This window comes from Thalassophryne amazonica, chromosome 23 (genome assembly GCF_902500255.1).
Source record: "Thalassophryne amazonica chromosome 23, fThaAma1.1, whole genome shotgun sequence".
Lineage (NCBI taxonomy): Eukaryota > Metazoa > Chordata > Actinopteri > Batrachoidiformes > Batrachoididae > Thalassophryne > Thalassophryne amazonica.
The window spans coordinates 23,530,066-23,554,794 of record NC_047125.1 but is presented as its reverse complement, the minus strand read 5'-3'; the positions used below and the strand labels follow the sequence as shown (position 1 = coordinate 23,554,794).

The 24,729-nt window shown below is 42.2% G+C and overlaps 1 pseudogene; it reads right to left on the bottom strand.

Moving 5' to 3' along the window:
- The window catches only part of LOC117505409, a 30,354-nt pseudogene extending 6,604 nt beyond the window's left edge, over positions 1-23,750 (bottom strand).
- Positions 23,751-24,729: the final 979 nt, after the last annotated feature.

Here is a 24,729-nt window from a genome sequence, read left to right as displayed (position 1 = left end):
GGCCGCACCTTTTTTGTTATTATCACTGTTATGTATTAAATTCAGTTAGCCTTTGTACCGTGCTCTGCTTATTTCATACTGGGTCCTTCAAACGCTGGTCGGTTCTCCGAGCTGCGTCCGACACATAACACAATCTTTCTCACAAGACCTCAAATTACCTTTATAAAGTGTCAAAACAGTTGTTTATTATAGTTTGCTGTGTGTTTTGAATAAATGTGTGTGGAAAATTATTTTTCGCTTTATTTTTTCCTTACCTATTTTTGATTGTAAACCTTTATTACACTTATAAAACACAACAAAAACATATACGAGGTCTGTCCATAAAGTATCGTACCTTTTTATTTTTTTTTAAACTATATGGATTTGATTCATATGTTTTCACGTCAGACAAGCTTGAACCCTGTCTAGCTCAGCTTTCAATGCTTACCAGTCCAGTAAGTATCAGTGAAATTGTGGAGAGCTGGACATGTCCAAACTTATCCTCTGACACGCCGAAACGGAGGTGTTCCTTTGTCTCGCTTCCAAAGCGAATCGGTCGTGACGCGCGAAGCCTCTGCGTGGCTTTCCATGACAAAATCTCTTGTTAAAAGTGAAATCTGCCGGAAAATGGCTGATGTCCAGCTCTTGTGATAATCAGAGAAAGAGCACACGACGGTCTCGTATCCACAGAGCCATCAGCTCAGAAATGGTCCGGTGGCTTGTGCCGTGTCGTCGCAGCTCGGAGCGCTGCGTGCTGAGCGTCCTTAAAGGGGTCCTTAAAGCTGTACTAACAGACCTTATTCTCTGTGAAGCCCGTAAAATTTTCACCGAAAGCCAGATAAATTTTTCGAATAGTTTCCAGGTGCCAGTCTCTAACAGCTTCTGAAAAAATTCTGATGGAAAAACCCCCCAAATCATTCCGCCATTTCCAGACAATGAAAATCCGACGACGGGGCGGAACCACTACATCCACAAGGCGTGCTCACAGGCGAATGACGTCACCGACAGGCGTGGAAAAACTCACGCATGCGCACAAGGGTTCAAGCTTGTCTGACTTGAAAACATATGAATCAAATCCATATAGTTTAAAAAAAAATAAAAAGGCATGATACTTTATGGACAGACCTCGTATATTCTGAAAGCACAGGTTGTCCTGAAAAAAGAGGCATAAAACTTAATTGTGGGATGCAGGGAGAGCTGTTAACAGCAATAATAAAACATTTATGCCAGGCGAGTGAACTGTCCAAAAAATGCCCTCGGACCTCAGAGGGTTAATCAGCATTCCATAAACAGACTATGAAGTATTCATTCAAAGTTTGGCAATGACCAGGATGAAGATGAGGGTTTACATATTGAACACCTTTAAGTGGTCAAGAATGGACCACAACACCATGCACCAATCATGTATTTATTTATTCATTTATCATCCACATGGAAACACACAGTCTAGATTCAAATCACAAATCATGTTTCATTACATTCCAAAGGAGCACATTTATCAAAAAAAAATTTTTTTTAAATAAACCCGCATGGTTGTGTTTCCTAGCACTCTCATATTTACAAGAAAAGAGAGAAAAAATTAAAAGCCATACAGAGACATGATCCTTAAAATTTTGTATTTGTCATCATACATTCTCTTGATATGAGAATCGTCATCCAAATTAATTCAGTTTAATACCACATGGGCCAACTGAGACATGTTTTTTTGAAAACCACTATTGTTAAAAAGAACCTAATACACTGACGTTTATTCAAATAAAGTTGTACGTGTCAAAGGGAGACCTTGAGGCACCTTACATCTCAAATAAAATACAAACTCTCTATTTGGTTAAAATGGTAAATTTAACTGTTTCTAGGTGGATAGTAAAAAAAAAAACCTCAGGGAATTTACCTGTGATGCCGCCATACTTCGGTAAAGTTAGAAAGATATTCACAGATTCGAAGTTCATGGCTCAATTAGAGCTGAAGAGAAACGTTGTAGAAAAACAAATAACACTAGTTTCTGGATAAAAATAAGGTTGTAGCTGAGATTAGAAACTAGTGTTTGTTTTTCTACAACGTTTCTCTTAAGATCTGTTGAGCCATGAACTTCAAATCTGTGAAGATCTTTCTAACTTTATCGAAATTGCCACCATCTCCTTTCACAAAGTTTGACGACGATTTTGCTGTTGTACCCCAAGACCCGCAAACCGCAGATCAGTTTAAGAACCACTCCTGTGAGAAACCATTTACAGTATTGAGAAAAGAAGTTGTTTTGAAATGGAAGCGTGCAGGGGGTGTGGCTTACATTCACCACAAGAGCGTCATGAGATGAATGTTATGAGAAGGGAGGCTGCGGGGATGCAGACATATCTGTTTCACCTGTTTCCTGCAGCGCAGCTCCAACTCCAAGTTGAAAACAATTGTTGTCTCTCAAAGCGCACTGACGGCAGCTCTACTGAGACATTTTTACGTTTTTTGTTTTTTTTAAAACTCTGTGCCGCTCTGTGTGGGTCCTCGCTAAAAACAGCGGATCCACACTCATTAACGTTTGTTTTTCTACCCAAATGTGCCTGAAGTCTCTTTCTGAGGATGACATGACGTACAACAATGCTGAAAAACGTGAAAAAAATCCCCCACCTCTCAGTCTAGATTAAAGGTCCACTTTTAACTTTTTATTTTTAAAGAAGTTTTATGGCATACATAAACAACAAACGTGGGCAGGTACAGCAGTACAAACAAAAAGAAGATATTTTTTACAGTTTGTCAACGTTGTCAGTGTCCATGGATTGTACAAAACAGTCCCATCTTTTCCAGTACTTTTCTTTGTGTTGTTGTAGGTGGAGGCAGAATGTTATAAGTTCCATTGTTCTTATGTGTGTCACAATTTGTATTAGGAGAGACATTGAAGGAATGTTTTTTTGAGCCAACACTTAGTGATGGCGTTCTTTGCCGCAACAAGAATAATCCTTAATAGGTACAAGTCCATTTCACCTAATCCCTTTGGAGAGACACAGAGGAACAAAGAGCAAAATGACAAGTCCAAATGAATACCCAGTACTGAGTGAATCATACTTATTACCTCCTTCCAAAAAAGAACTATGGCAGGGCATGACCAAATATATGAACTTGATCTGCTTCGATAGATCCACATTCCCTCCAGCAAGAAAACTGAATTCCCATGACTTTTGATTTCCTAATAGGAGTAATGAAAAACGAACTAAACTTTTCCAGCAGAAGTCTCTCCAGATAGGCGAGTTTGTTGTACAATTTTGAGACTTCAATCCCTCCAATCAGAGTTCTTCTGGTATTTCAACTTTCAAATCTTTATCCCATTGTTTTTTCACATGAAGATACATTTCGTTATTAGTTGAATTCAGAATCTTATAAATTCTTCCTACAATTTTTTTTATTACACCCTTTGTAGATATTAACAAAGACTTGAACTAGGTTGGAGGGATTTCTGGATGAGACACATTGTATTTCCTTAACAAAATAATGGCGTAATTGGAGATATCTGAAAAAGTCATGTTTACCGAGACCAAATCTGAGTGAGAGATTCTGAAAACTGTCCATCTGGCCTTTAGAAATGATACTACTAAGGACTCTTAAACCTAAATGGGACCATTGTTTAATCTAAAATCATGAACTGCTGGTGCAAAGTGTGGATCACACAATGGCCATCCCAAGATTTTAACTTGTCTTTGGAGATGAAACATCTTTACAACTTGTAGCCATATTTTAATAGATAACACAAGCAAAAATTTCCTAGCTGTAGTTGTTTTAGCACAATGTGCACAGCCTAGTACTGACTGTAATGGCACTTCAGTCAGGGAAAGCTCCAAACCCTTCCACCTCGCCACATAGGACTCATCACACCAGAGGACAAGCGGCCTCAACTGGGCTGCGATATAATAATGCCTAAGATAAGGTAAAGCCAAACCTCCGCTGTCTGTTATGTGTCGACGCGGATTGAGGAGCGAACCTGCGTCAGACAGGACCCAGCGCTAAAAATAACCAGAAAGCGGTTCCAAACAAAAACTATTTATTATACACCTGTGTTTAAAAGTGTAAAAACATAAAAAACAACGTCCCTCTGGTGGAGTGATTCGTGGCTCGCTCTCCAGCGCCCGCAAGGATTAAAGCCGGCGCTCCTGGACTTCCTACCACCGCCAAACACCCCCCAGGTGGACACGACAAACTGATTCTCTGTGAAGCAAAGAGACGGTGAGGTAAGTCAACAGATACAACTATATCTTCCAATAAACATACGCTGCCAGCAACACACTGAGGTCAGTGTCCTTTCTTTTACTTTATGCAAATGAGCAGCTTCTCACAACAAGTGGAGGATCACTTATCCTTCACGCCACAGCAGTGAGAAGCAAACTGCGCAATTCTCTTTACAATTCCAGTATACTGTGTAACAAAACACCAAGTTACTATCAACAAGTACCTAAACACTTAATTACCTTTCGTGTGTGCTGACAGCATGTGTCCTCACCCCTCCCTGCTTCACGGGCTCGATGTGTCAAACCCAGGCGCGGTCCTCAGCGTCTCACAAACGAACGTCACAAGGTCGAGTTCCCGGCAGTTCTGCTTGAATCACACATGACTTAAATGCAGAACGCCATCCAATTATCTGCTTCAGCTGCAAGTCGTCCAGGTTGCACGTGAGCACCAAGCACAGGTGCTTTCCATGATGTTGATGAGGGTGAAGACTCTTCAGCCAGCACCTTCTTCACAGACAAATCAGCCCTCATGCCACCTGGAGAGCAAAGAAAAGAAAACACCACCAAAACATCCAGCCACGCCCCCCCCCAACACACAACAGTACCCCCCCATCAACGGGAAGCCTCCCGGCGACCGAACAGACCAGGCCCGAGAACAGCCCCTCCCTCCGGGGTCCACGTCAGGAAGCAGACGGCAAGACAGGCACCGCAGCTGGAAGGCCGGCTGGAATCAACAAAAGCCCCAAAACATTCCCCAGAACAAGTCCACTCACACAAAAAAAACATAAAACCCACCCAAAACCTCCACAGGGGACCGTCCCATCAAACCCCGGGAGGAAAAGAAAAACTCCAAAACACAAAAACCCAACACAGTCCCACAACACAGTACAAACGTAGATGCATAAAAGAAAAATAACAAACAACCCCCCCAGAATGACCTGCAGAGCCCAACCCCCCCTCAGAAGGCCTTCATTGCCAGTTCCAGGAGGAACAGCCAAAACCGTGATCCCACAAAGGTCCCCAGGTATACATGGAGTGAAACGGTGCGCCCCAGGGGACCGTATCATCAACCCCAGGAGGCACCCTCCCCACAACCCCGGAACCCCAGATCCGGTCACACTTGGCCGGCCGGTCCCAAGCCAATTCCCCCCCGAGGACCGTCCCATCAACCCTGGAGGCGGAACCCGGAAGGAAACAAAATAAAACCAAAAACCAACCCCCGGAGGACAACCAAAACAACCCCGGGGGGATATAAAACGACCATAAACCCCGTTGCCCTCCCCGGCACCCCGAAAGACCCCAGGTCCCTCCCAGAGCCCTTTGGCGGCTCTATTTCGGCAAACGGCTCAAAATAGTAAGCCGGAGAAGGGAACAGGTAAAAACTAACCCAGCTCCAACCCCAAAGCGCAGCGGAGAACCGGAAATACGTCCGGTGCCCCAACTCGACCATACCCCAGCCACTCGGGAGGGGTGGAACTACCGAAATGGCAAACAGCAACAGATCGGCCCACCCCTCCGACTGAGGCATGTCTCCGCTGCACCACACCCCGGCAACACCCATGACAATCGGTCCAAAGGCTCACCGAGGCTGGAGTGGAACCGGGCCCTAACCAAACCAAAAAGAACGCCTCTAACACCCCCCCCCTAGGGGCAGAGGTCTTCTGAGAATGCTCAGCGTGACCAACCTGCACCACCCCCAACCCACAAGACAAGCGGTCTAAGGGCAAGTGAGGTTGGGGTTAGGAATGTAGAGAAATAAAAACAACAAAACAAAACGACCCAACAACCCAAACAGAAAATACCTAAAAACACATACACAATTGACAGGTAAGTGAGCCCAGGCGGGCTTCTGACCGCCTATCACTCCACCAGATACGCCCCTACCTCCCCAAACAAGTATAACCCCTGATTAAAGAAACCAAACATTTACGTGTGCTAAATTTTTTTTTTTTTTTTTTTTTTTTTTTTTTTTTTGTTATGTGGGTTCTGTTGCCTGTCCAAGAACACTTGGAGTTACGTCACCGTTATTTCTCTTGACGCTTACGTGTCGGGGCAATACAGGAATCTCGACTCGTCCGAGCTGCATGGGCTCGTCAATAGGAGGAGCCGGAGGTCCCGTCGGAGGAGCCTCAGTGGGGCGAAGAGGAGGTGGCCCAGCTTTGTGTCGGGGAAAGCCCCGAGACAAAAAAAACCGCTCTGATGGGCGTCCTCTCTCGCGTCCACGCTCCTTCATCCGATCATCTAGACGAATCACCAACGATATTAGCTCGTCTAAATCGTTTGGCTCATCACGGACCGCCAGCTCGTCTTTTAATGACTCATTTAACCCGTCTACAAACACGCCCCGTAATGCTGCGGCATTCCAACCTAATTGAGCAGAAAAAATCCGGAAATCCACGGAATACTCCGCCGCACTCCGCCTCCCCTGCCTGAGATTCAGCAACCGTTGAGCAACGGTATTCGTTTTCACCGAATGGTCAAAAACCAGTCGGAACTCCCGGGAGAAATCCTTAAAGGACCCTAACAATGGCGAGTTGGTACTCCACAACGCTGTGACCCAAGCTAAGGCGTCACCTCGGAGCAAATTTGTCACATACGAAACACGACTTCCATCAGAAGAGAAGGAAGCCGGTCGCTGAGCAAAAACCAGAGAACATTGCATCAGAGAAATCACCAGTTTATCACCAAGTTCCTTGCAGATTTCTTCAACAAATTTCTTTATGTTGTCAGAGTTTTCTTTCTTGGCATTTTGATGGAATCATTGATGCTCCTGATCAGTGACTGAAGATGTTGATCTTCAAACTCAGATGTTTACTTCCACTGGAGAAGTGATTCAGTATTTGCTCAAGAATCCAGTCCTTTACATACTCCTCATATGAGTCAATGTATTTGTGGTAAAGTAAAAATCTCTCATGTTTCAGCAAATCCAGTAAAATTTCATACTGGAAATGTGTCCTGGTGCTGAATTGTGGACATTTCAGCATTTCGTTGATGATATCAGGACCTAAGGAAGTGTTGATAGAATGTTTGATTGCAGGCTTCAAGCAGTGCTCGGTGAATTCTTCTGCCTTCTTCTGGCACTGGTCTTGTTCTTGAAAGACATCTTTAAAGTCACCAAAAAACTTCTCTTTCTTCTGAGTCAGATATCTGTAAGGATCGTTCTCTTCAATGAATTTTTCATGTAAACTTTGAAACTCTCTGGCTGCAGCTCCACAGATGTGCTGTTTCAGAGAAACTTCATACTCAATGTCTTTGGTAAGATCTTCATTCTCCATCTTCTCATCAATGATTTTCAGGATCTCCTCAATGTACATGTCGTGGTAATCTCTGCGTGTCTGCTTTTTCTCTGACACAAAGTCTGTACAAGCAGCAATAATTCTGTCAGACATTTTTGTACAGCCTTTGGGTAATCATTAAGGTGAGTCACTGTCCAGAAAGTATTTGTTAATTTGTTCCAATTTCCTTCAGCTCTATATTTGAAAGGCTCTGTTCCACATTGACGCAGGGGTTTTTGATTTAAGAGCTGTGCTGCACTTCCTCTGTGTGACAAATTCATTCTCAAATACAGAGTCACGCTGTTGAACACATCCTTGATGTTTTGTTTGGAGAAGATCAGCTCCTCCAGCATTTTAGTCCACAGCTCCTCAAATTCTTTTTTCCAGTTCTTCACTGTCATCTGACATTTTTCTTCTGACATTTCTCAATCAGTGCAAGGACTCTGCTTTCTAACTGGCCTTCTGTGGTTTTCTTTGATTCTGTCCAGCTCTGTGTTTCCTCGTTTGATTTCAGCTGCTTCTCTCAGCTGATTGAATACAGAGTTGCTCAGTTTCCTGTCAAAGGTTCTTCACAACGGTTTGAGAAGTCCTGTTTATATCGTTCTACTAGATACATATGACCCTCTTTTTGCTCAAAGTACTTTGCCGATTTCATCACAATCATCTCCTGTTAGATAGCTCTGACAGAGCTTCAGTTTTCAGTTCTGTGATGAATGCTCCCAAGTCAGAGATCTCTGATTTCAAAGCAACTGTTCCAAAGTTGGAAATATTTATTTCAGCATTTTTAATCCATGTGTACAATGTGTTTCTTGAATTCCCATTCCCATTTGTTTGACTTCTGTGCATACTTTCATGTATGCATCAGCCACGAGACTATTTCTGAAGCTGAAGATGAAGTTTTTCATACTTTACTGCATTCCACAGGCTTTTCATCCAGCCTTTAAACTCACTGATCTTATTAGCAGATGACTCACAACCCCCCAAAGTTTGGATTATGGTTTTCTTCAGCTCATAGACTGCCTCACTGTACCCTGCATTAACTGGTGCCATTGGTGGGGTTCCCATTCCACAGTCCAGGAATGTACCAGTTGCCAGTGTCTGGATTGTATTCCATCACGTCAGTGAAGCTCGTGTTTCTTTCTTTCTTTTCTATTTTGGCAGATGCCTGGGTCATCTCGTTTAACTGCTCCAAGAATAGTTTCCTGTCTCTTAAGTTCATCTCATGGGCTGAAACATCTGAAATGTTCTGATGAACAAACTGACACTTGGGCTTTTTGCCGACCTCTTTCATCCTGAGGAATGCATGCACAACTATCTGCAGAATGTCCTTCATTTCTGATGAATTCTCCATTGCAATATTGATAATTGTGATGTCGCTCATTCCCACAATAAATGTTGCAAGTTCATTGTTGTGCTCATAGCTTTCTTCTAGCTGTGAATGTTCTGCTGACTTTAAGCCCTCAGTATCAATGATGACCATAAAGTCACAGTTAAGCAGTTTTTTGACATCTTCTTTGATTCTGATGAGCAACATGAAGGCTCCTCTGGTGCACCGACCACTGCTGACAGCAAACTGCACTCCAAACATGGTGTTCAGGAGAGTGGACTTTCCTGTGCTCTGAACTCCAAGAACTGTGATGACCAACATCTTGTTGTTTGGAGACACCAGCTTTTCCAGCTCAGACAGAATGTCAGTCACCCACCTCAGAGGGATGTTGGATGCGTCTCCATCTACAAGCTCAAGTGGAAATCCATCAAGCAGCAATTCTGCACACAGTTTGGGTAAATGCTGCAGTTGCTGATGTGCTGCGTCTCTTTCTGACAGAAATGCAGCAGCCTCGTAGATTTACCCCATTTCACGTAAGAAGTGTTCAATCCCCAGTGAGCTGTCAGAAAGTTGTCTGTCGATCTCTTTAATTTCCTCTTTGTTCTCAGAATTCTGGCATTTCTTGTTGTACTGCTCCCTGAGGTCAGACTGTTTTTCTCGAGATAAGTTATCAAGATTAATTCTCATCCATTTCAGGAAAAATCGCCTCTCGATATCTGAGGTTGAAAGGGCACTGATGAAACATGTCACAGCGTCTGACATGGCACAAGAGTTTTGTTCTTTCCTGAGTTTCTCTTTCTTTTCTAATAACTCATTTTTGTACATTTCTATGTCTTTGGAACCAACCTTTCGAAGTCTACATTCTTCTTTCTCCAAAGAGGTCAAATCTTTCCAAATTTGTCCTTGTAAGGGAAGTTTGTCTTTTTTGTAATTAAAACAGTCTTGTATTTTTTCAGTGATGGAATCTGCATTTCTCTTAGCAGTCTGGCACTCAGGGCAATCTTCATCAACCAAGATACCAAGTTCATGAGCAACATTACTCATCTGCTCAACTTGCATCTTAAACTTTGACTTGTCAACTATATCTCGAATGGATTTCCTCAAATTTTTCACAAACTCTGCATCATTCATCTGCTTCCTCTTCAAAATGATGTTTTTGTTGGTCAATCTCAAATCAGTTGCTACTTTTTTAAAATCATCCTGACAGAAGCTTTTGCTCTGCAGATTTCCCACTAAACACAACTCTGCCTTGCATTGGCTCAGCATACGTTTGCTGGATTCTGGGTCCAAGTTGTCAAAGAACACAAAAACCGCTGCAGATGTCTGGCACAAAAAGGAATACTGTGTTTCAAGTGAAGCAATGTCCCCGCGGAGGTTAGCTATAGCCACTGGCTCGCTGAAAATATCCATGTTTTCATTCCCACAAGGAAGATACCAAGTAATTTCAGTCAATCCATTGGATATTCTCCTTGGTGCATCGCCACACTCCATGTTTCGGTGAACAAAGGTGTCGTGGTACTGCTGAGAATTGCTCAGAAGCTTATTCAGCATCTCTGACTTGAACATGTCTGACAAAAGATATCATTGGAAGTTTAGAGTGAACAATTCTTTCTTCAATAAAGCCTTTGGATTCTGAAAGCGACTGAGGTCTGTACTTTTTAACGATGTCTCTCATGGCCCAAAGCATGAGCGTGCACTGATTTGTGTCACAGTTAGGAAGCAGCAGAGGAACTGAGAACTGACACATGGACATTTTGAGGGCCATTTCCTGCTGAACAAAACCATCTGAGCACAGAAACAGAGCGGTGATCAGGTCCAGGGGGTTTAGCGCATCATCTGACTCTGGACTATTGTACAGATCATCAAAATCTAACTCTGTATTTTTTGACTGAACATCATAGTTTGACTCGCATGCTGATTCACATTTTACATTCCTCGCTGTGACACTGAACATCAACAGTTTTTTCAGAAAGTACCATGGAAGGTCTGACAAACACTTTGCAGGTTCATCAGTGATGGTGTTGTTGTCGACCTGAAGAACCGTTCTCAGTGATAACTTCTCTTTCCTGTGCTGCTTCAGGCCCAGATCTTCCAACAAACTCTCCAGCTGTGTCTCTGTGGACATGACAGCAGTATTATATAAAACTTATTATTGATCATTTCATATTTTCTTGAAAATATCTGCACAATAGTTATTGAGATGAGTTTCTGTAATGAAATGTATTAATTGTACAACAAGAATCTTTTAACTGCTCTTGTGAGGATTATCCATTTCCATCTAACCCTATCCTCTTAACTTCTTTTTTCTGTGCTGCTCCAAACCCAGATCTTCCAACAGATTCTCCAGCTGTGTCTCTGTGGACATGACAACAATTTTATATAAAACCTATTCAGGATTATTTTCATATATTTAAATCTGCCTTGTACTTATTGAGATGAGTTTCAGCAATGAAAGGTTTGAATTTTATGCTAATAATCTTCTTTTGGCTGCTCCTGTTAGAAGTCGTCACAGCAGATCATCCATCTCCATCTCACCCTGTCCTCTGTGTCTTCATGTGTCACACCAACTCCCTCCTCCATCACCACATTCATAAACCTCCTCTTTGACCTTCATCATTTCCTCCTGTGTAACACCTGCATCCTCAGTATCCTTTTCCAGATGTACTCCACATCCCTCCTCTGCACATGTCCAGACATCTTCAGGTCACCTCTCTCACTCTGACTCCATAACGGCCTCCTTGCATTGCCGCTCTGATATGATCTTTCCTTAATCTGTCCAGAAACTCCAGCATCTTCACCGCCAATAACTTCAGTTCCTTGTCCTGTTTTTTTTTGTTTTGTTTTTTTTGTCATTCTGACAATCCCTCCGTGGCAAAGAAGACTGTCTCTTGATCGATTCCTGTACAGGATGGTGGACCCTGAGATGACTGAACAGGCCCAGTGTCGCAGACTGAATGGTCCCTCCTGCAGGTCGTTCCCCTGCCTTCACTGCGCATGCGTCATGTCGGAGCTTGAGCAGCAATTCACCAATGATCTCCTGGACATGACAGAGTATTCTCTTCAAGCTGGAAGCTGGAGTGCGTTCCAAACAGTCAAGCAAATTCCTGTGGCTGGCACAAATGTTTACCACATGTTCAAAACAGTCGAGGTGGAAAACTATTGCGCTACAGTTGAGGTGGACTGAGTTCTGACTGAGTTCTAAGTGTTCTTACAGTGTCAGAACAGCATTTGAAAAAGTCTTACTGCGTTTGAGAGAAATTTGCCATGGTCAAGCACGTCATATCCTGCCGGCATGTCCTAAATGTGCAACGTCTGTACCTCCAGTGCACCTCGACTGGGGTGCAACGACCCTCCCAAAGTGAGCCTGACTGATCTAAACTGGCTCCGAACATGATTACTGTATATTACTGACGTCACTCATATTATGTTGGTGTGCGAGGCAACCTGGAAATGCGGACATGCAGACATTGCAGAACAGCACATGAAAAACTGACGGCTCTCATCTGTCCAGCTTGACAGCAGGATGCACAGCTCCTGTGTGAGGCACGTATCATCCGGTTGGTTTCCAGAGCAGTGAGGTGCAATAACAGCTGATCGGTCCACAGCTCCAGTGTGGGGCTGTGTCATCTGTTCGGTCCACAGCTCCTGAGTGGGGCCATCTGATCAGTCCGCTGCTCGTGCGTGAGCTCATATAATCTGATTGGTCCGCTGGTCCTGCGTGGGGCTGTATTATCTGATCGGTCCACTTACATGTATGACAGTACCGCCATAATCAGAGGTACCTGGTTTACATGAATTTAGTTCATAGGATGGATGTCATTCGCAATCCAGATGACAGGAATGGCAGGTCAGCAGAAGACAGATCTTGGTCCTCCTCCCTTCCCCTTGCTTGTCTTCTGACCAGACTTTGGGTGGCAATCGAACTGCACCTGTATGGCAATCAAGGTGCATTTTGCATATTCTCCTGCTGCATTCTGCCGGCATTCTGGGTATTCATGCTGTGTTCCGGGCGCATTCCAACTGCACTCGGGAGCTGCTGCACACCGAATGTGTGTGAATCACTTGAGTTGCGTTCCGCCCACATTCTAAGTGTTCGACCGGCATTCATACACGGCTGTCGAAATATCTGTCCTTCACGACTGCGTCTCCAAGTTTGTTTTTTCCCATTCCAGCTGATTCGGTTTGATTCCTGCTCATTCTTGTGAAGTGTGATGAGGCATTAGGAAGGCACAGAAAGATGAACAGCAAATTCTTGCACGTTCGATGATCTTTGTCAGGAACGATTACATTCAGTTTTCGATACCAAGTTCAGATTTATGGGCATAAAGGTCAATTTGGAATTACATCATGAGACATATATTAGTCTCTCCTTATGTCTGAAAGGTGTTGTGAGCCTGTTGCTCCAGGACCATGGTGAAAAGGTGGGGCATTTATTTAGATTTTTTGTTTGTGGCAAAAGGTTTTTTTTTTATTATTGTTTATTTTTGGACAGTGTTGATCATGCAACATCATGCTGAACATTTTTTCCACACTGCTGCAATTATGCATTTCAACAGTCCACTTCCACAGATAAAGTGATTGACAGTTTGGAAGCCATTATTTTAATGTCACAGACGACTCACTGAGACTGTGGCCCACATTTCTTGTCCTCTCAGTTTGAAAAGTTCTGCAGGTATAGTGGGACAGACAACAGCCAAATGAGCACATGAATTTTATGATGCAACCATCTTAATCTCAGTTTACCTCAGATCTTGACCACATGGAGGCAGTGTGGCATCACCTCATTCCATGGAGGTATGACAGAAATGTTTCTTGGACATACAGAAAGAAATTACAAAAGTTTAAAGAGACATTCCTGTCATAGTCAAATTACAAACAAACCCAGAGTGGTATTTTTGTATCAAGGCACAAAAATACATGTATGTGCCAGATTTGTTTAAAATATCCTGATTTGCTTCCAAGGAGAGAAGATTCAAACAAACATCCAAACAGTACAGTATGTGCCAAATTATAGTATTAAAAGAAGGTAACTATCACCAGTGTTCCACTTCAGTCAGTTCTAAGTATGCTTTTTTGCTGAACTTTTGCCAATATACTCAAAATGTTTTCCTTAGATATTCTTTTGTTTACATTTACTTTTGTAGGTTAACTGACCTTTAACACTTGGATGACCCTGTTGATCATCAGACTTTGATGATCTGGGAGATTCTTCTTCTGCACAGTGAGGCTGAATGCCAACATCTTCGTCAGTGAACTCCTTGTGTTAAAAAAAGAAATATTTGCACAGTGGTTGTTTTTAGTCATATTTAACAAAATTTTCAAATGTATTACCCTGACAGTCCTTTTTTAAAAAGTTGTGTAATTGAGCTTTAGCTTTTACACATTTGAATTCTTTATGAGATCAAATGGGAAAAAAGCTGCAGGCTTCATTATCTTAACATTTATAACATGATTCTTTTTAAATTCACAGCAAAAACATTTATATGCATTTCTTAATGACTGCTTTGAAATGTTCATGTATCCATCCATTGCCTTGTCTAAAGACAACTGACAGTAAAAGTGATGATGTCATTGTATTATATTCAAAAGTGTCACTACGGTACTTACGCACGCCATTATTTTGGCTTTTATATATAGTTTGTGTCATGCTGGAGAGATTAGTTTCCACTGTCTGCAGTTTTTTTCTTTTGATGTCATAAAAATTCAAAAGTATAAAAGCTCAAGTGTCCTAATTTTTTTAAACACTAAGGAAAGTAGATGTTTACCGTTCCATCCATTAAGAATCTTCAGTTCTCCCACAATTAGTCCAGATTATTAAAACTGCTTCTTCCTGAAAGGAACAAACAAGATTGTAAAACATTCCTCATTTTATGCACTATTGATTTTAAAAAATCCAACAAACGCTAAAATATCGTTTCTTAGAATGCAAAAGATGGAGAACCACACCCTTTTTCTGCATTACGCTCAAAACCTCCCGGTCACCCCTTATACAACCCCTGGCAAAAATTATGGAATCACCGGCCTCGGAGGATGTTCATTCAGTTGTTTAATTTTGTAGAAAAAAAACAGATCACAGACATGACACAGAACTAAAGTCATTTCAAATGGCAACTTTCTGGCTTTAAGAAACACTATAAGAAATTAGGAAAAAAATTTGTGGCAGTCAGTAACGGTTACTTTTTTAGACCAAGCAGAGGGAAAAAAATATGGACTCACTCAGTTCTGAGGAATAAATTATGGAATCACCCTGTAAATTTTCATCCCCAAAACTAACACCTGCATCAAATCAGATCTCTTCGTTAGTCTGCATCTAAAAAGGAGTGATCACACCTTGGAGAGCTGTTGCATCAAGTGGACTGACATGAATCATGGCTCCAACACGAGAGATGTCAATTGAAACAAAGGAGAGGATTATCAAACTCTTAAAAGAGGGTAAATCATCACGCAGTGTTGCAAAAGATGTTGGTTGTTCACAGTCAGCTGTGTCTAAACTCTGGACCAAATACAAACAACATGGGAAGGTTGTTAAAGGCAAACATACTGGTAGACCAAGGACGACATCAAAGCGTCAAGACAGAAAACTTAAAGCAATATGTCTCAAAAATCGAAAATGCACAACAAAACAAATGAGGAATGAATGGGAGGGAACTGGAGTCAACGTCTCTGACCGAACTGGAAATGGGATTTACATACAGAAAAGCTAAACGAAAGCCATCATTAACACCTAAACAGAAAAAAACCAAGGTTACAATGGGCTAAGGAAAAGCAATCGCGGACTGTGGATGACTGGATGAAAGTCATATTCAGCGATGAATCTTGAATCTGCATTGGGCAAGGTGATGATGCTGGAAGTTTTGTTTGGTGCCGTTCCAATGAGATTTATAAAGATGACTGCCTGAAGAGAACATGTAAATTTCCACAGTCATTGATGTTATGGGGCTGCATGTCAGGTAAAGGCACTGGGGAGATGGCTGTCATTACATCATCAATAGATGCACAAGTTTACGTTGATATTTTGGGCACTTTTCTTATCCCATCAATTGAAAGGATGTTTGGGGATGATGAAATCATTTTTCAAGATGATAATGTATCTTGCCATAGAGCAAAAACTGTGAAAACATTCCATGCGAAATGACACATGGGGTCAATGTCATGGCCTGCAAATAGTCCGGTTCTTAATCCAATTGAAAATCTTTGGTGGAAGTTGAAGAAAATGGTCCATGACAAGGCTCCAACCTGCAAAGCTGGCAACAGCAATCAGAGAAAGTTGGAGCCAGATTGATAAAGAGTACTGTTTGTCACTCATTAAGTCCATGCCTCAGAGACTGCAAGCTGTTATAAAAGCCAGAGGTGGTGCAACAAAATACTAGTGATGTGTTGGAGCGTTCTTTTGTTTTTCATGATTCCATAATTTTTTCCTCAGAATTGAGTGATTCCATATTTTTTTCCCTCTGCTTGGTCTAAAAAAGTAACCGTTACTGACTGCTACAATTATTTTCCTGATTTCTTATAGTGTTTCTCAAAGCCAGAAAGTTGCCATTTGAAATGACTTTAGTTTTGTGTCATGTCTGTGATCTGCTTTTTTTTCTGCAAAATTAAACAACTGAATGAACATCCTCCGAGGCCGGTGATTCCATAATTTTTGCCAGGGGTTGTAGTTTCTAGACCTAAACGATGACAGGTTTATATACACCAAATCATTTAAACATAATTTAAAGTTAGAAAGATACTGGATATTGAGCAGAAATCATAATCATGATGGAAGATATCAAAGTGACCATGAAAAAAGACTGCTACTTAAGTGCTAGAAAGGAACCCTAACTCTGAATTTAATTTTTATTTAACCAGGTTAGTCCCATTGAGATCAAGATCTCTTTTGCAAGGGAGACCTGGACAGGTTTCCAATTCACCTCACCTGCATGTCTTTAAATGTGTGAGAAAACCCACACAAACACAGGGAGAACATGCAAACTCCACACAGAAAGGCCACGGGTGGGAAATGATCCCATGACTTTCTTGCTGTGAGGCAACCATGCTAACCACAACTGGGCTCGACAATAGCACTGGTCCGATGGCCCGGCGGCCTTTTTTTACATGTTCCGGGCCACCACGGGCCAGTGAAGTTCATATTTCACTGGTCCGTATGGGCCAGTAAGAATTAAAATCGCTTTGGGCAGATTTATTAGTCTAATGCCGCGTTCACACCGGGCGCGATCAGATGCTACAAATTCGCGGGGGTCGCGTGGCAACGGACGCGCCTCCTTCACCCGGTGTGTCGCTCTGCTTTTGCTGCGAAAATTCGCCCCGGTGCGTCATCAAATAGGAGGAGCTTCCATTCAGCTCGGTTGTCAGTCAAGTTAACATGACGGACCTTGATCACACGGAGCGAGTTGTTGTGGAAAGCTGACAAACGTCATGAGACGTTCCCAATTCAGGCAGTATCATTATTTGCTGCAGGAGCTGCGTCTGGATGATGGCTGCTTCCAGCGGTCCTTCTGCCTCTGCAGGACCCAACTTGAGGACCAACTGTCCCGTTCACGCGCGCACATGTAAACAATTAAAAAAAGAAAAAGAAACTCCGCTCCCGCTGCTGTGGGGCTGCTGCTCCTCCAAAAACTCTTGTCATAGTTGTGAAATAAAGGACAAAAGAGACATACGTCCTGCTCACAGGCTGCTACCAGAGACAGGACATGTTGCACCACTTCGGCAATGTTGGGAAGTTTGTCTGCATTGCCGAAGTGCAGACAAACTTCGTCTGCAGGCGCATCTTCTGATGTGGCGCAAATTTCGCTTCAACATCGACGCGTCATTTTCGCTTAAGCAAGATCGAGCGCAGTGAATATTATGAATTTCTTGAAACCTCCTGTCCCTGGGCAGAAACCAGGAAAGCAAAGGAAAGAACAGCTATCACCCTCAAAACAAGCACAGAAGAGGAAGGCTGCTGATGCTGAATATGAGAAGAAAAGGGTGAGGAAAACGTGGCAAACTTCCTAGAAGAAAAGACGGCCATGGCTGGAGCGTGATGAGGAGAGTGAGGTTGTCTTCTGTGGAACTTGTAGGGCCATGCCAGAATATGCTAACAAGTAAGTATAAATATACCATGTCCTGGTAGACAATGTGGTATGATTTCATACGCCAGTTAAAAAGTCTAATCAGTATGCCCTTGTGGAAACCCCACGGTGACAACATTAGCAAGGGAACTTGGTTTATGAAATTTAACATATTAATTTTGTAAATGATCAAGAAATAAATTTATTTTTGTATTAATGTCTGAGTGTTGAAAAAATTCCTATCAGTTACCTACCGACATGTTTTTCAAAGTTTACTCACTTTAAGGTTTTTATCATGTAGTTTTGTGTTTGTTTTCAAGTGTTTTTACATTAAGGAAACCCAATTCTAATGTCTGAGTGTTGATTTAAAAAATTCTTATCAGTTACCCCCCCCCGGTTCGGCACAGGCGTGAAAGTATGGGCCAGTGATATTTTCATCCGGGCCAGTAACTTTCAGATTCTACTGGCCCTGTGGGCCAGTGCATAAATTGCCTTATTGTCAAGCCCTGCACAAGGCCACTGTGCTGCTGAATGTCTGTGTCTGAACGTCTGTGCTTTTACATCCTCAAATTGCAACATACTTTCAGATCTTTTTATCAACATATAAAGCAGATGACAGCAGCTTCCTCGAGCTGCTGTTTTCTGGGTGCATACAAAGGATCAGCTGAAAAGAGTAAACAGGTAGTTGGCAAAGTGTGATGTGGGCTGAAACCTACAAGACAGGAAATACAGGTGCTAAATAATATGACAGAACCAGTTCTACTGGTTTCATGTCTTCTGAGAAATGTTGAGAGTTAGTTCATGTCTAGTTTGAACATGTGTTAAATTACCTTACAGACTTTTTAAAATTCAAGGAAATAAACAAATACATAAAAATTAAAACCAGATTATCTTTGTTTAGTAAATGTAACTAGATTAAATGTTAAAGTGTTTACACTTTGTAGCTATTTAAACCCCTTTAAAATAAGATGTCTAATTTAAATCAGTATCAAACATGTTGAAAATATTTTTAAAATGAGGCTACAGTTACAATTTAGGATCAGTATTCAAAAAAAGATAAAAGATCTGGTTTTGCAATTTATTATAAAAAAATAAGTTAAATTGTATTTTATGCAATTTCTTTTCAAATTATTAAATAAAAACAAGAAAAGATACATTTTCACATCCTCCAGTTCACATTTTCAATGGGCGACAGGTCTGGACTGCAGGCAGGCCAGTCTAGTACCCGCACTCTTTTACTACGAAGCCACGCTGTTGTAACACATGCAGAATGTGGCTTGGCATTGTCTTGCTGAAAGAAACAGGGACGTCCCTGAAAAAGATGTTGCTTGGATGGCAGCATGTGTTGCTCCAAAACCTAGTGTACCTTTCAGCATTAATGGTGCCATCACAGATGTGTAAGTTGCCCATGCCACGGGCACTAACACACCCCCATACCATCACAGATGCTGGCTTTTAAACTTCAATAACGCCAATAACTTTAGTTCCTTGTCCTGTTTTTTTTCTTTTTTTTTGTCATTGTGACAATCCCAAGAAAGACTGTCTCTGGATTGATTCCTGTACAGGATGGTGGACCAGATCAGTCCCCCTGCCTACACTGCGCATGCGTCGTGTCGGGGCGTTACCAGCAATTCACAGAAGATCGCCTTGTTTCTGTCCCAATGATTTAAGAGGTTTCACTTTGTCATCTGATGGTTAATAATCACATTATTCCCTTTGATCAGTTTGGGTGTAGCAATTCAGACTCAGAGAGTCAGTCTCTGGTGCACTGGTGTCGCGCCGTGTTCGGTCCCCCGTCTTTTATTATGAAATAATGCTGAATTTATGTGGAAATGACTGTTGTAGAAGAGCTTCAGAGATCTGTCGCTGAGACAGATGATGACTGGAGTGCAGTTTTAAGCAGAAACGAGGTGATAATCTCTTAATCACTCCTGACGCTGTGAAATGACGCGTGCACAGTGAAGGCAGGGGGGCCCATCTGTAGGGGGGACCGTTCAGTCTGCAACACCGGTCTTGATGTGTGTTGTCTGTGTTGTCAACACCATCACCTCTTAACCATATAATTTATCTGGTCTCACTACCATCCTGGAAACTTTTTCTTTCGCTCTTGCAGAAATTTCCATTTATTTCAATTTATTTAGTTTTTATAAAGCTGCGTCAAGACGCTTCACACAAGTATCACAGAAATCACAGCTGCCACTCTTCTCCACCCTGTCTGCACTCTCTTTCACCTCTCTATCACACTTTCCATTACTTTTAATTGCTGGCCCCAAATATTTAAACAAATCTACCTTCACCACCTCTACTCTTTCCTGTCATTCATGTTTGTGTACTCCATGTTGCTCTGACAGACTTTTTTCTCCTTCTCTTCAGATCTTACCTCCACTTCTCCAGGCTCGTCTCACCCTGCTACCTGCTCTTACTGCAGATGACAAACATCGTAGTTCATGTATACTACTGTCTGATTTCATCTGTTAACCTGTGTGTCCCCACTGCAAACAGGAAAGGTCTCAGAGCCCATCCTTGATGGTTTCTGAACACCACATCACATCGCTGTAGTGATGACCTCATGCATAGCATCCACCACCCTCAGAGACTTTTGTGCTACTCTTGACTTCCTCATGCAATACCACAACTCCCATCTCCACACTCTCTAATAAGTGTTCTCTAAATCCACAAACACACAATGCAACTGCTTCAAGTCCTTCTGGTTCAGTTTTAGATGCCAAGTTCAGATTTTATACTGAAACAGAGGGCAAGAAGGTCAATCTGGAGTGACATCACGAGACATGGACAAGTCTCTGTTAATGTCTGAAAGCTGTAGTGAGACTGCTGCTCCAGGACCATGATGGAAAAGGTGGTTAATTTATTCAGATTATTTGTTTATGGCAAAAAGGTTGTTTTTTATTATTTATTTTTGGACAATGTTGAGCATGTAACATCATGCAGGACATGCAATTATACAGTTCAACAGTGCACTCCCACAGATAAAGTGATTGACAGTTTGGAAGCCAGTATTTTATTGTCATGGACGACTCATTGAGACTGTGACTCACAATTCCTGTCCTCTCAATCTGAAAAGTTCTGCAGGTATAGCGGGATAGACAACAGCCAAATGAGCACATGGATTTTATGACACAACCATCTTCATCTCAGTTTACTTCAGATCTTGAACACTTGGAGGCAGTGTGGCATCACCTTATTTCATGGAGGTATGACTCCACAGAAATGTATCATGGACGAGTGGAGAGAAAATACAAAGGTTTAATTAAATTAAAGAAACCATAACTGTTATAGTCAAATTATAAACAAACCCTGTGTGGTATTTTTGTATCAAGGCACAAAATTACATGAATCTGCCAAATTTGTTGGAAATATCTTGATTAGCTTCTGAGGAGAGAAGAATCAAACAGACATACAAACAGTACAGTGTGTGGCAAATTATAGTGTTATAAAATGGTAAATATCATCAGTGTTCCACTTCAGTGAATTGTAATTATGATTTTTTTTTTTTTTTTTTTGCTGACCTTTAGCCAATATACTCAAAATGTTATCTTTATCTGTAACCGGCAGACTTTTTCTTCACCCTGGGACTTCTTTGTGTTCCCAGGGTGAATAAAAAGTCCACCGGTCACAGAGCCTTTTCATGTCATGCCCCTGCTCTGTGGAAGGATCTCCCGCTGCACATAAGGCAGTCGAACACTGTCGAGACTTTTACATATAAGCTCAAGACCCACCTTTTCCCCTGTTTTATCATAGGTATTTTATGTATGTTATTATGGTATTATGTATATTATATTTTTAATTTTGATACTTTTTTGTACTTTTTTATAGGTTGTTTTTTTATCACGTTTTTATCTTTTAATTCTTTGTTGTGTTCTCTGTGTTGTTGTGTGAAGTGCCTTGAGATGATTTTATTATGAATTGGTGCTATACAAATTAAAAAATGTGAGCTTAGATCAGGGGCGTAGGCAGAAATCATAAAATGGGTGGGCCCAGAAAAAATCAGACGGGCCCAACCTTTGGGGTTGTAGGTAAGGTGTAGGTATTATAATACACAGTTTGAAAAAGTATGCCTCGTTTGGACATCGCAAGCAACGTTATCACTTAGCCTACAGCACTGGCAAAGTGAGCACACAGACGCCATGTCAGACACAAGTACTCTTCATGGATAATGCAAGCTGCAGTGCAGCGCCACACACACACACACACACACACACATTCAGTGCAAGTCTGGTAGCCTACTTGGCTCGGCCTAAACCCAAAACGTCAATAGGTATTTAAATAAGGCATTGTTTCAAAAATGAATTCCAAGTTTAATGATGAACACATCTCAGCCAACTGCACAGACGCTGTGTGCACAGTTACACAGACGCAAAGTGTCAGACACAAGCACCCCATGGACAGTGCAAGCAGCAACGCAACACTTAGTCATGTAAAGTCCTTTAAATTAAAAATTCAAAATATATCCGCAACATGAAAACAGGTTTGCTCGGTGGCCAAATTATGAAATTGATAAACAATGGAAACCATGGCTCAGCGGCCAAATTAAAAAACATCAGAACGGACACCAACATGATTCGTGGCAGTTGCAATATAATATTAACAATTAGGCCTATTTAGAAGAAAAAAGTAATTAATGGTCTCACACTTACATTTGATGATTCTTTTTAATGCATGCTACAGCAGGAGACGACGGGGTTTTTTGTTGAACTCTCATCACGTCATCATAGTCCAACGATTCGGTCAGTTCTCTTTCAAGGGAACGCACGGAGAGTGCATTCAGTCTGTGAGTCAACATGGATGTTCTGGTGGACGTTTTTATCCGATTAACAGTAGAAAACAGCCGTTCGACGGTGCATGTTGTTATTGGCATTGTGATGAGGGCCCGCAGAAGACTATTTATTTGAGGAAAAATGTGGTCCCTCGTTTATCGTGGGAGTCATGTTCTAAAAATAACCCGCGATAAGCGAAATCCGCGAAGTAGTCAGCGCTATTTTTTTGGAATTATAGATGTTTTAAGGCTGTAAAACCCCTCACTGCACACTTTATACACTTTTCTCAAACAGGCATTAACATTTTCTCACTTTTCTTTCTTGTGTAAACACTCTCTTTTTTCTTCTGTGCGAGAAGATTATAAACAGACACACGCAGAACACAATGCGCGTACTCTCCCCTCGCTCACTGCCTCCCGAGGTACGGATGTGGGACCCGCAAAGAATCCAAGTCCTCTCTCGGTGGCCACGGAGCTCTGCAGCTGTGGTCAACATCCGCATCAAAACAGCGAGCGTAGTCTCTGGACCTGTTGTCAGATTTGGCGCAATTCCGCACAGCAGACAGGAGGAGGTGGCCCGCTGCTGCATTTACCGAGCTCGCAGAAAGCGCATCGGAGGCAGTGAGAGCAATCACGGTGATGCCGACCGGTGCCGCGACCGGCTCACCTGATAAGGACGCAGAACACAATGCGCCGTTAAAAAAAAAGCATGCAAAATTGCACTAAAAAAAATCTGTGAAACTGCGAGGCCGCGAAAGGTGAACCGCGTTATAGCGGGGAACCACTGTACTCTGAAAATGAATTAATACAAATCACAGAAGATGAACCAGATTTTTTTGACAAAATTTATTAATTGTCGCTCAGTGCTAATGCAATACCATATCATAGGAATACAATGAAGCAACAACATGTGACTGTCGAGTGTTGACTCAGCCTTCTCATTGGATGGGGCGGGCCTGGCTGACAAGTGGGCGGGCCCAGGCCCGCCCCTGGCTACGCGTAAGGCTTAGATATTCTTCTGTTTAGATTTACTTTTGTAGGTTAACTGACCTTTAACACTCGGTTGACCCTGTTGATTATCAGACTTTGATGATCAGGGCGATTCTTCTTCTGCACAGTGAGGCTGAATGCCGACATCTTCGTCAGTGAACTCTTTGTGAAATATTTGCACAGTGGATGTTTTTAGACATATTTAACAAAATTTTCAAATGTATTATCCTGACAGTCCTTTTATAAGAGTTGTGTAATTCAGATCAGAAGGAGGCTTGCGACTCTGAGAAGGGCAGAGTGGATCTGGAAGTGGAGAGGGAAGAAAGAGAAGGAATGGGTAAGGTTCTTTTGGGATCCTTTTAGATATGCCCAGAACCTGTTGGAAGAGAACAAGAGTGGAAGGCTGGAAGCTACTGAGCAGGAACTTGAGGAACACATCAAGAATCAGCTAACCGACCAAGAAAAGAACATCCCACTTGGATCACCAGGGCATGTGCCCCATCCTTCTGAGCCAGCCATTGAGTTTAATACGACTCCACCTAAATGGTCTGAAGTCAAGTTCGTGGTAGACAAGGCAAGGTGTGCCTCTGCACCAGGTTCCATTGGTGTGCCCTATAAGATTTATAAAAACTGCCCCATGGTGCTGAAGCTACTCGCTGATGAGAGTAGCTTGGAAGGTCCAAAACATCCCCTCAGAATGGAGTCGAGCACTAATGACCTTCATCCCAAAAGAACAAAATTCCTGCAACATCTGCCAGTTTAGAGGCATTGCACTTCTAAATGTGGAAGGGAAAATATTATTTTCTGAGGTGGCCAAGTGTCTAACCAACTACCTCCTGAACAACTGTTTCATCAACACCAATTGCAGAAGGCAGGTGTCCCAGGTTCCCCAGTTGTGTGGAACACTCAGCCATGATCTGGGAGCAGATTCAGACAGCCAAGTGTGAAAAACAAGATCTCCATGTAGTCTGGCTGGATCTGGAGAATGCTTATGGCTCTGTTACCCATCAGCTAATCACCTTTGCCCTAGAACTCTTCCATATACCATCTACTTCATCAGCTTCACTGTTTGCTACACAACACAGGATATCACAACAGACTGGTACCACCTAGAGCAGGGGTGGGC